Source organism: Cupressus sempervirens, chromosome 9, assembly GCF_028749045.1.
Source record: "Cupressus sempervirens isolate cs-2001-9-10 chromosome 9, ASM2874904v1, whole genome shotgun sequence".
Taxonomy (NCBI): domain Eukaryota; kingdom Viridiplantae; phylum Streptophyta; class Pinopsida; order Cupressales; family Cupressaceae; genus Cupressus; species Cupressus sempervirens.
The window spans coordinates 152,733,693-152,744,295 of NC_143126.1; positions in this window are offsets into that span (position 1 = coordinate 152,733,693).

Sequence of the window (10,603 nt, forward strand, 5' to 3'; positions counted from 1 at the left end):
GAGAAAAACACTGGAGCTGTATGGAACAAGAGAGACATGACAATTGATACAATTATTGATCCATTAATAGAGTTTCTTGTAAGGTTTATTTCACACAAGTTTTACCAATCTATTAGATTAAATAATGTGCCATGTATAGTTGTAGATGTGGGATATAAAATTATTAAGAAAGATCGTAGATATGATCTAACAAAATTGCAACTACAAAAACTAGTTGAGAACCTTGGAGCAATAAGGAAAGCTAAGAGTGGACAATGTAAATTTGGTTCCATATTGATTTGTATGTTCTTTTATGTTCAAAACATATTTTCTACATTTGGAATAGTTGCATAGAATACCAATAGATCAGTAGCAGTGAAAATTGGTGAATATATTAGGAAATTAGGTGAGAATTTTGAATCTGTGATGACAAGCTATTTTGAGGACTTCAACAACCAATGAAGAAGACGTTGAGAATACCAGTATCACTAGTAGAGAAACACTATGATGATGTATTTTTTCTAGTGGATGCTAATTATACTTTTGTACAAGTTTTTAAACCAAGGGTGAGATGGCTGAGGCCATTTGGATATGAAATAAATGTAGATGAAGCCTATGTAGCTATTATTACATTACTTATATAGAAGATGTAGATAAAATTGCTAAGGCATTTGGAAACTATGAAATGGAAAATTCCAAAATCACCATGAACAACCTATTGTAACCCTAAAGTGGCATAAAATTACTTGTATAAAAAGGCTTAGGGTTAGGCATTTTTCATAAGGAGTGATGCAAAAATTGGTTCTTGTGGTAGTATTGAGCTAGAAGGGATTACCGATTGTAGTCACTAGATTGTAATAATATTAGATTTTCTATTTGGTGGGAATAGCCTAGGGTGAACCACATTAAATCTTGGTGTCATGTGTTCTTTTCTATGTGATCTATTATTTTCTATTATTGGTTAGATTTGCATATAATTTTTATTTTTGTCTGTGGTTCAATCCTCACAAGTGGTATTAGAGCAAGGTTGTTTTTTAGTTATCGTCTGTAGGAAAGTCTCATGGTTGAGGGGGAAAGATGGTAGAAGAGGATAAGCTAAGGGTTGACAATTTTAATGGGCAGAACTTTTAGTTATGGAAGATGCAAATGGAAGACTATCCTTGTCAAAAGGATTTATGAAAGCCATGGGAAGGAAAATCCAAGAATTAGGGATCTATGTGAAATGATCAATGGGATATTTTAGATAGAAATACACTTGGAAGCATTTAATTATGTCTGACACCATCAATGGCTTTTAATATTACAAAAGTGAAGATGATGGAAGAGTTGATGGAAACACTAGTGAAATTGTATGAAAAGTCCTCCACTTCAAATAAGGTATTTCTTATGAAGCATTTATTTAATATGAAAATGGTAGAAGGTGGATCTATTACAAATCATTTAAATGAGTTTAATGCTATTACTAGTCAGTTATCTTCTGTGGGTATTAATTTTGATGAGGAAATTAGGGTTCTCTGGATTTTATGTTCTTTGCCTAAAAGTTGGAATGGCTTGGTATGATTAATTCTATTTTTGGATCTTGTACCCTAAAATTTGATGATGTAATTGGTGTTATTTTGATTGAGGAAACTTGTAGGAAATCCTCAGGTGGATCTACATTAGGAAGTTCTTTTGATTCACACAAAGCAAAGGCAAAATAATTGAAAGAAGAAATAATTCTAGAAATCATCAGAGATCAAGAGGAAAGTCAATGGGGAGGAGGTCTTAATCAAGAGGATAAAATGACTGATGATACTATGGTAAAATAGGGCATAAGAAAAAAGACTTTTGGAATCAAAAGAAACATAAAGGAGAAAAGATAGATGGAGACAAGGAGGCAAATGTGGTAAGTAACAAATCCAAAGAGGATTCTTTCCTTCTATCTTTAGAAAGTGTTAATGATTCATGGGTTTTAGATTCTAGTTTTTCATTTCATGTTATGCCTCAATGAGGATATTTCCTTGATTATGTCCAAGGGGATTTTGGGCTTGTTTATTTGAGGGATAATGAACCCTGTTAGATTGTTGGAAAGGGAAAAGTTAAGATTAAGTTGTTGAGTGGGAATCATTGGCTACTAGATGAGGTAAGACATGTTCCAAGACTGAGTAAGAATTTAATTTCAGTAGGGTAACTCAGTGATGAGGGTTGTGTAGTTACTTTTAATGATAAAAATTGGAAGGTTTCAAAAGGTTCCCTTGTATTATTTCTGAGAAAAATGATTTTTTAGGAACAATTGTTGTAGTTAAGAAGGGAGAACAAATAGCTACTATAGATTCTGATATAGTGATGTGGTCCAACAAACTTGGGCACGAGTGAGAAAGGAATGAAAGTACTTCATTCAAAGAAAGTTTTACCATTTCAAAAATGTGTTAATATGGATTTTTGTGAAAGTTGTGTGTATGAAAAACAAAAGAGAGTGATTTTTGTGAAGACTGGGAAGGAAAATAAAGGGGAGAAATTAGAGCTTGTGAATATAGATGTATGGGGACTAGCTCAAGTATCTTCCCTTGGTGGCTCTCATTATTATGTTACATTTATTGATGATGCAACTAGAAAAGTATGGGTTTATTTCCATAGACATAAATGTGATGTATTTCAAACTTTTAAGAAATGGAAATGCTTGGTTGAAAATGAGACTAGTAAGAAATTAAAATGTCTCAAATCTAATAATGGTGGTGATTATTGTAGTCATGAATTTGAAGATTATTGCTCTACTAATGGTATTCATAGATAAAAAAACTATTCCAAGGACACCATAGGAAACTGTAGGATCTAAACGCATGCATAGGACTATAATGGAGCATATAAGGAGCATGGGGTTGCCTATTGGGTTGCCCTTACACATGTGGGTAGAGGCTATCAACACTATTGTATATTTGATTAATAGAGGTCCCTCTAATCCTTTAGGTTGTAGTATTCCATAAGAAGCATGGACTGGTAAGAAGCTAAGTTATTCTTTTCTCAAAACCTTCAGGTGTGAAACATTTTCTCATATAGATTCTAAAAATAGAACCAAGCTAGAAGCTAAGTCAAAGAAATGCGTATTTTTTGGATATGGAATTAATGACTTTGGTTATAGGCTTTGGGATTTTGAAAATTGTAAAATTGTAAGAAGTAGGGATGTCATATTCAATGAGAAAGTGTTGTACAAAAATATCTTGCAACAACATGAGAAGAAAGAAGATGACTATGTAGTAATCGATGACTCTCCAAAAGATGATGTTCTAGCATTTCCTCATGATGTGCAACAACCGAAACAAAAAATACCACAGAACCCCATGAATGTTAGAAAGTCAACAAGCCTAAGTAGACATCTAGAAAGATTTTTGCGTTCCTTGTATGCTATTTTACTTACTGATGCTAGTGAACCTAAATGTTATGATGAAGTTGTGTAGGTGGACTCCTTGCTCAAAAATAAGACATTTGATTTATGCAAGTTGCTTGCGAGTAAAAGGGCATTACAGAATAAATAGGTTTATAGGTTAAAAGAGGAGACTAGAGGTTAGAAAATATTTAAAGTCGGGTTAGTTGTAAAAGGATTTGCATAGAAAAAGGGCATTGATTTTGATTAGGTATTCTCTCCTGTTGTTAAAATGACTTCTATCCATATATTTTTAAGTATTATGACTACTGAAGATTTTCATTTAGAGCAACTTGATGTTAAAACAACCTTCCTTCATGGTGATTTGGATGAAGAGAAATATATGGCTCAGCCATAGAGATTTGAAGTCAAAGGTAAGGAGAATTTAGTGTGGAGATTGAAGAAAAGTTCATATGGCTTGAAGCAAGAACATTGGAAATGGTATCTAAAATTTCACAGTTTTACGCAGGAGTATGGATATAGTAGGTTTCATTTAGATCATTGTGTTTATTTTAAGAGGTTGGATTATGACAACTATATTATTTTATGTTTATATGTTGATGATATTCTTATAGCTAGCTCTAACATAGATCACATTAAGGGGTTGAAATGCTAGTTAGCACATGCATTTGCTATGAAGAATTTGGAGGTAGAAAAATAAATCTTTGGTATGAATATTTGTAGAGATAGGAAGAATAAGAAATTGATGCCATCTCAAGCTAATTATGTTGAGAAGGCACTAGTACATTTGGGCTCATTTTTTGACCTTTATTGGTTAAAATTTCAACCCAATTTTTGACCAAACATCAACCAAATTTGACCAACACATTGGTCGAAAATTTTCTGGTAAAAAATTTGACCAACCTTCTAGTTGGTCAAAATTTTGACCAATACGTTGGTTGAAAATTGTTGAAATTGCTAGCACATTTTCTGCCAAGCATTGGTCAAAATTTCAACCAATGCTTGGTAGAAAACTGTAGGTCATTGGTCAAAATTTTGACCAATGCCTGATAGAATACTGCAGGCCACAAGTCAAACTTTTGACAAATGCTTGTTAGAAAACTGCAGGGCATTGGTCAAACTTTTGACCAATGCTTGGTAGAAAACTACTGGGCATTGGTCAAAATTTTGACCAATGCTTGGTCAAAATTTTTTTGAGGCTCACAGTTGTTGAGGTCCACTTTAGGAATGGCCCTTCCTATGAAATTGGCATCTAAAACCTTTCTAATGAGATAATTTTTTATGAGCTCTTCATCAGTGGGATGGAATGTGAATCCAGGAGGCAGTTGTGCATCATCCATATCATGGTTGATGGTTCATGATATGGGTGATGCACAACTGCCTCCTGGATTCATGTTCCATCCCACTCATGAAGAGCTCATAACACATTATCTCATTAGAAAGGTTTTGGATGGCAATTTCACAGGAAGGGCCATTATTGAAGTGGACCTCAACAACTCTGAGCCTCAGGGAGGGTTTAATTCCCTTCTTTATTATTCACTATGCATATAATCCCATACACCCATTTGATCTCAAATAATGATATGTACTGCATGTTGAGTGTCTGTGTTGAGTGCTCAAAAACCATCCATTTCATGCCTTCATCTGTACACAATGTCTTTCTATTTTCTTTCTACTTGCACACCCATTTCATTTCATATGATCATCTAAAAAATGTGTCACTCTAAGCTCTCAACTATTTCCTCTTGATTGATTGGACTTGCTAAGTTCACTTGCCAACTTGCCCCACCAAGTCAATTGTTCAAGTATGCTCACCAAGTTGACTCTTTGAGTTCAATTATCAAGTAAGCCCACCAAAGTGCCTTGTTAAGGTCAATCTTTAGGTTTTCTCATCGAGCTTTCTCACCAAGTTAGTTCTCCATGTCAAGTCTTTAAGTGGCCTTACTAAGTCAGCTTGCCAACTTGCCCCACCAAGTTGCCACTTCAAGCCCACTCACCATGTTAGATCGTCAGGTCGGCTCCCCAAGTTAGCTTTCCAAGTTGACAATCGAAGTACACTGAGCAAGTCGACTCACTAAGCTCACTCACCAAGTTTGCCCCCTAGGCCAACTCTCTAGGTTAGCTCACCAAGTCACCCCCACTTGCCCCACCAACTCGCTACTTTAAGTCAACTCGTCATGTTAGCTCACCAAGGTGACTCCCCTAGTCATCTTGCTAAGTCAACAATTCAAGTATGCTCACCAAGTCGACTCTTTATGTTCACTCACCAAGTTTGCCCCCTAAGTCAACTCACCAAGTCACCCCCACCCAATCACCTCAACTAGTCGACCCTTTAAGTCAGCTCACTAAGTCGACTCACCCAATGGTTTTACCACCTTGCCTTGGAAAGTTGGCTCATTATGTGTGCTTCCCAAGTTGCCCCATTGAGTTGCTTCTCTAAGCCCACTCACCATGTTAGCTCACTTGTTCGGCTCACCAAGTCAACTATTCAAGTATGCTTGCTAGGTGGGCTTGCCAAGTCACCCTACCAAGTCATGTCAAAAAGTTGATTGTTCAAGTATGCTCACCAAGTTTACTCTGAGTTCACTCATCAAGTCACCTTGCTGAGTAAGTATGCTCACCAAGTTAGCTCTCCAAGTTGTCTCACCAAGTTGACTCACCACCTCATCTCACCAAGTGGGGCTCTCTACGTAGGCTCAGTAATCTACCCCACCAAGTTGCCTCTTTAAGGCTACTGACAATGTTGGCTTGCTAGGTCTATTCCTAAAGTCGACTCACCAAGTCAAATATTCAAGTATGCTCACCAAGTCACCTCACCAAGTTTACTCTTTAAGTTCGCTCACCAAGTTCACTCACCATGTCGGCTCGCTGAGTCAGCTCACCAAGTCACCCATCCAAGTCATTAAATATGACAACTACAAGATGATAGACATCCTGCCATTCTTGTGGCCCAAGGGGCCATATGACTTGTACACTCACTATGTGCCCTTGAGTTTAGTTGAGGAGGACAGTCTCAACTCTCCCAACATCCTATCAATTTTTTCCACTGAATTCCTAATATGGTCAGCTATTAGAAGTATGCAATACAAGTGAATTTAGGGTGTTCTTTTTTTAATATCATTTATATAATGATCATAAATCCTTGATACAATTTTCTCTAAATTCAATTTCAATTACATATTTTATTTATAGAATACTATTTATAAATAAGAATCCAATTTAATCACCAAAGTGAAGGCCATGTATGCTAAAGACCTATATAATATCAACCAATCAGCAAGCCCTTTCTAATGAAACACGTGGGCCTTATATGACCAAATCAAGCTTAAACTAGATATAATGATTCCTTTAATCATGCCTACGATGAAACATGAAGCTCAAAACTTGAGATTGGAGCCTAAAAATGATTTAAATAGCCTCTAGGTCTAATGAATGGACTTAATCTAATTAGATAAGACCATAATTCAATGTAGAATGGACTTGATTAGGCCCCAATAGTTGACATATAGGCCTAATTAGGCCTAGATCCAAGTGGCTAGGGCTTTAGCATATAGGGTGTGAATTTGGGAACATATACTAGGCTAACTTTGAGATAGATCTGACTTCAAAAGGGTAACATGTGGGCCTTAGCCCAGAACATGAAACATATAGGCCTTAGCCACATGAAATAAGACCCAAATTCGAGCACAAAACTCGTAAAAAAGGACCTAAACCAAATCCAATCCAAACATGTCGCCTCAAATCTACAAGAAAGAGATGTAAATATAGGTAAAGTGCTTCCAAGACTCATCCAATGCCCTAGTAGATTGAAAAACAAATGTAATTCTTGAAGAACAAATAGTGCATATCTCAAGAATCAACAAAGGGTCATGCTAAAGATTTTTGGTTAAAGAAAAGAATATATCACAACAGTAAATATTAGGCTTGAAGTAAAGATAGATGTATGAAACACAAGTAGAAATACAATAAGAAAAATGACACTTAGAAATCCACAATAAATATGGTGCAAACTATTAGAAATCCACAATATATATGGTGTGAACTATTAGAATAGTAAAGCCACACAATGGTGTTGTTCCAATTGCTACAATCTCAGATGGCCTAGGCACATCAGGGCTTGAAGGAGCCTGCAAAGTGACATACTCCATCTTTTCCACAACTTCACTAACTCCATCTTCAATAATAGGTTCAACCCCACTGCCAGATTCAACTGGCAAAAGGAACTGTGGACCAAAGGACTATACTGGTGCTATTGCAGCCTGTTCCTATTGATAAGGCTATTGAGCGGCTTGGGGCAGATTGGAAAATGGCCTAGAAGGCCTTGTGGGAGAAGGGGGGCACTACCATAAGGGCCGGGGCCACCTAAACTAAACTAGGATTAACAAATTGACCCCTTATGAGCCTCCTAGGTACATTTTGACCTTATAGTGCCTTAACCTCTATTACATTACCTTTATAATTTAGGCTTGTTACATCAAACTTGTTCGACACAAAATGAATGCTTACCATCATGATAAGTTCTTGCACACAGGTGACCGCATTGGAGAAGAGCCCTGCAAGGCCATGTGTAGAACAGAGGATTGAAAGAAGATGCATCTTTATTCCATAGAACAAAAGGAGGGTCACAAGGATGTCTTGGATAATGAAGATATATTTCAACTCAGTTGACAAAATTATAGAAAATTGGTCTAAATTGGGTTTCTTATATGTGATGATGGTTAAGAAACTTTCCCTAGCCATAACCAATCAAATTTTCTCAATCTTGACAAATAATTGTTACAACACAACCTCGGGAAGATGTTTTGGAAGTCCCCCATGTTTCCACTTGGTTTTGGAAAACACTAGCCATCTTGTAATGATGTTTATATTGTTAAAAATAGTTTATAGGTCATAAAATCCATGAGAATCTATAATATCATGCTATGAACAAAATTTAGATTTTTAATGCAAGCCTAAACAATGTTTAAGTATACAGGGCACTAGGACAACTATTGTGTTCAACAAGCATGGTTAAGGCCTAATGGTTTTAACAAACAAGCAGTTAATATTGGGGAGTACTCACAATGTTTGGAATCATTAGAGTTATCCAAAGGGATGAACATAATAATTGAGCACTTGTTTAGATAAGTGAAAATAATGAATCACTAGCTAAGAAGTTTGGAGAAATTAGTAGATGATGTAGCTGCTCGCACTACCTTATCAAGGCTAAGGATCTCTACAACATACTACTATTTTGATGATGTTTCTATCTACTATAGTAAATTTGTGGGTTCTTTATTAAACCAACTAAATACTCAGGTTCTAATGAGGCTATATGTTCTAATCTCAGAGTTTCTTAGGTGATTATAGAATTATATGTTTATCGATTTTCCATATTGACTACTAACCTAGTTGTGGGTCCTAATTCAAGATATAAAGTTAACAATCTACATTGTTAAACATAATTGATAGCTTATTTGGGGATTCTATGGCAAATAAGAACTAAATCCCAGTTGTGGACATTACAGGATGGCATTCCATCCTGGACTAGGTCAATCAACTCTCTTTTTCTTTGCTAGCCTCCTCAAGGTACGTGGAAGAAGATGAGGCAACTGGCGAGGACAGAAGTAAATAATCAGAAAGAAGTAGTGGATAAAAAATCTATAGGTTGTATGAATTAGATCAAAGAAAAGATAGACATTGCATAATTATGTTTCTTGTTTGTTATGATAAGGCATAGTAGTTGGTATGTTTTTAAGGGTTGGTGATATTGAACATTATCCCTTAGGGTTAAGCCACTCTATATAAATCCCCATAAATTAGCTTTAGAAAAATAAACTTTCTTCTTAGGGTACATTGATTAGTCTATTCATAGGTATCCTTATACAAAAGAACTAGATTCATTCAAGTCACCAATTGTTTCAAACCTTTATCATACAAAAGGCATTCTCATATTAATAAACAAAATTTCTTGAAAGTGTGAACTACATCAAGCATATAATAAAATACTATAATGGAAGTTGAGTTTTGAAAAACTTCTATGATATGCTTCAAAAATAATCTTGTACACAAACAATAGATTTAGACTTAAAAGTTCATAAATGCACTATGTCAGTACTCAATAGAATATGAAGCTTGACCCACAAATGCAAGGCTTTAAATATAAAAATGTCATTATACACTTACAGAGAAAATTAAAATGAAAGGTTTTAAATAAACAAATGTTTGTCCTTATTCTAGGAAATTGAACAATAGAAAAAGGATGTACATACAATTGAGATTATTTGTATTTCTCTCTTCAACAACTTCACTGTCTATTTGTGACTACCTCGAGGATAGATCAATTTGCAATTTCCCATCAGCTATTGTCATAACTAATAGGACTTTGCACTTCACAAACTATCATTGCTTAAAGACAATAAGAGGATTCTTTGTGTAAGTGTCCATTAACTCTGTGAAATAAACTCTACCATAAAGATGAGTGCCAATCTACCCCAATTCAGATCATATAAAAATGTGGGCAAAAATAATTCAAAAATCATGAACACCCAAGGTGTAGCTATAGCAGAAAAGAAGGTGTGTAGTGATATCATTTTTTTCAAAGGGGTCTAAATCATGAAATATAGCATACCCATATTAGCCATGGGTAGAGATAGAGCTTAACATTTGAGAAGCTCTAGAAAAAATGACTTCAAAGCCACACAAAAAAAACAATTGTTTCACTTCAAACCCTAGCCAAAAACAATGGTTTCATTACTTACCCTCTGCGATCCATTATATTCAAATTGAAGAATCACATGCTTAGTGACCAATCCTTATCTATGGCAAGGTCATCGCCTACTCTCCCTGCTTGGGGTTCATATCATATCACTAGCACTTGTACCTGTAGGTCCAAGATTATGTCGATTAATTGTAGAGAATTAGGGGTATACGAAGCATCATGAGATTAGAGATGATAATCATAACACATATTACTAGAATTTCATATGGAAGTACTTCTTCATGTTTGGAAGTGAAAGACAATAACAAAGATTAAACAATAAATGTCAAGTCAATAAATTGTTTCGAGCACCAACAAGAAATCATAAATCATCTCATAAGGTTAAATATTGTTTTTCCTGCCATCACTCTACATTGAGATATTGTTATTCAAGGGGTTGTCAAGTCCTATGGATCTAAGGGCATCCTACTATCTTCCATAGTTATGACTGCCCACATCTTAGGCATTCTCTTTCTCAATTTGATGGCCTTCCTTTGCTCCTAGCACTAGACTTCCTTTCTAGC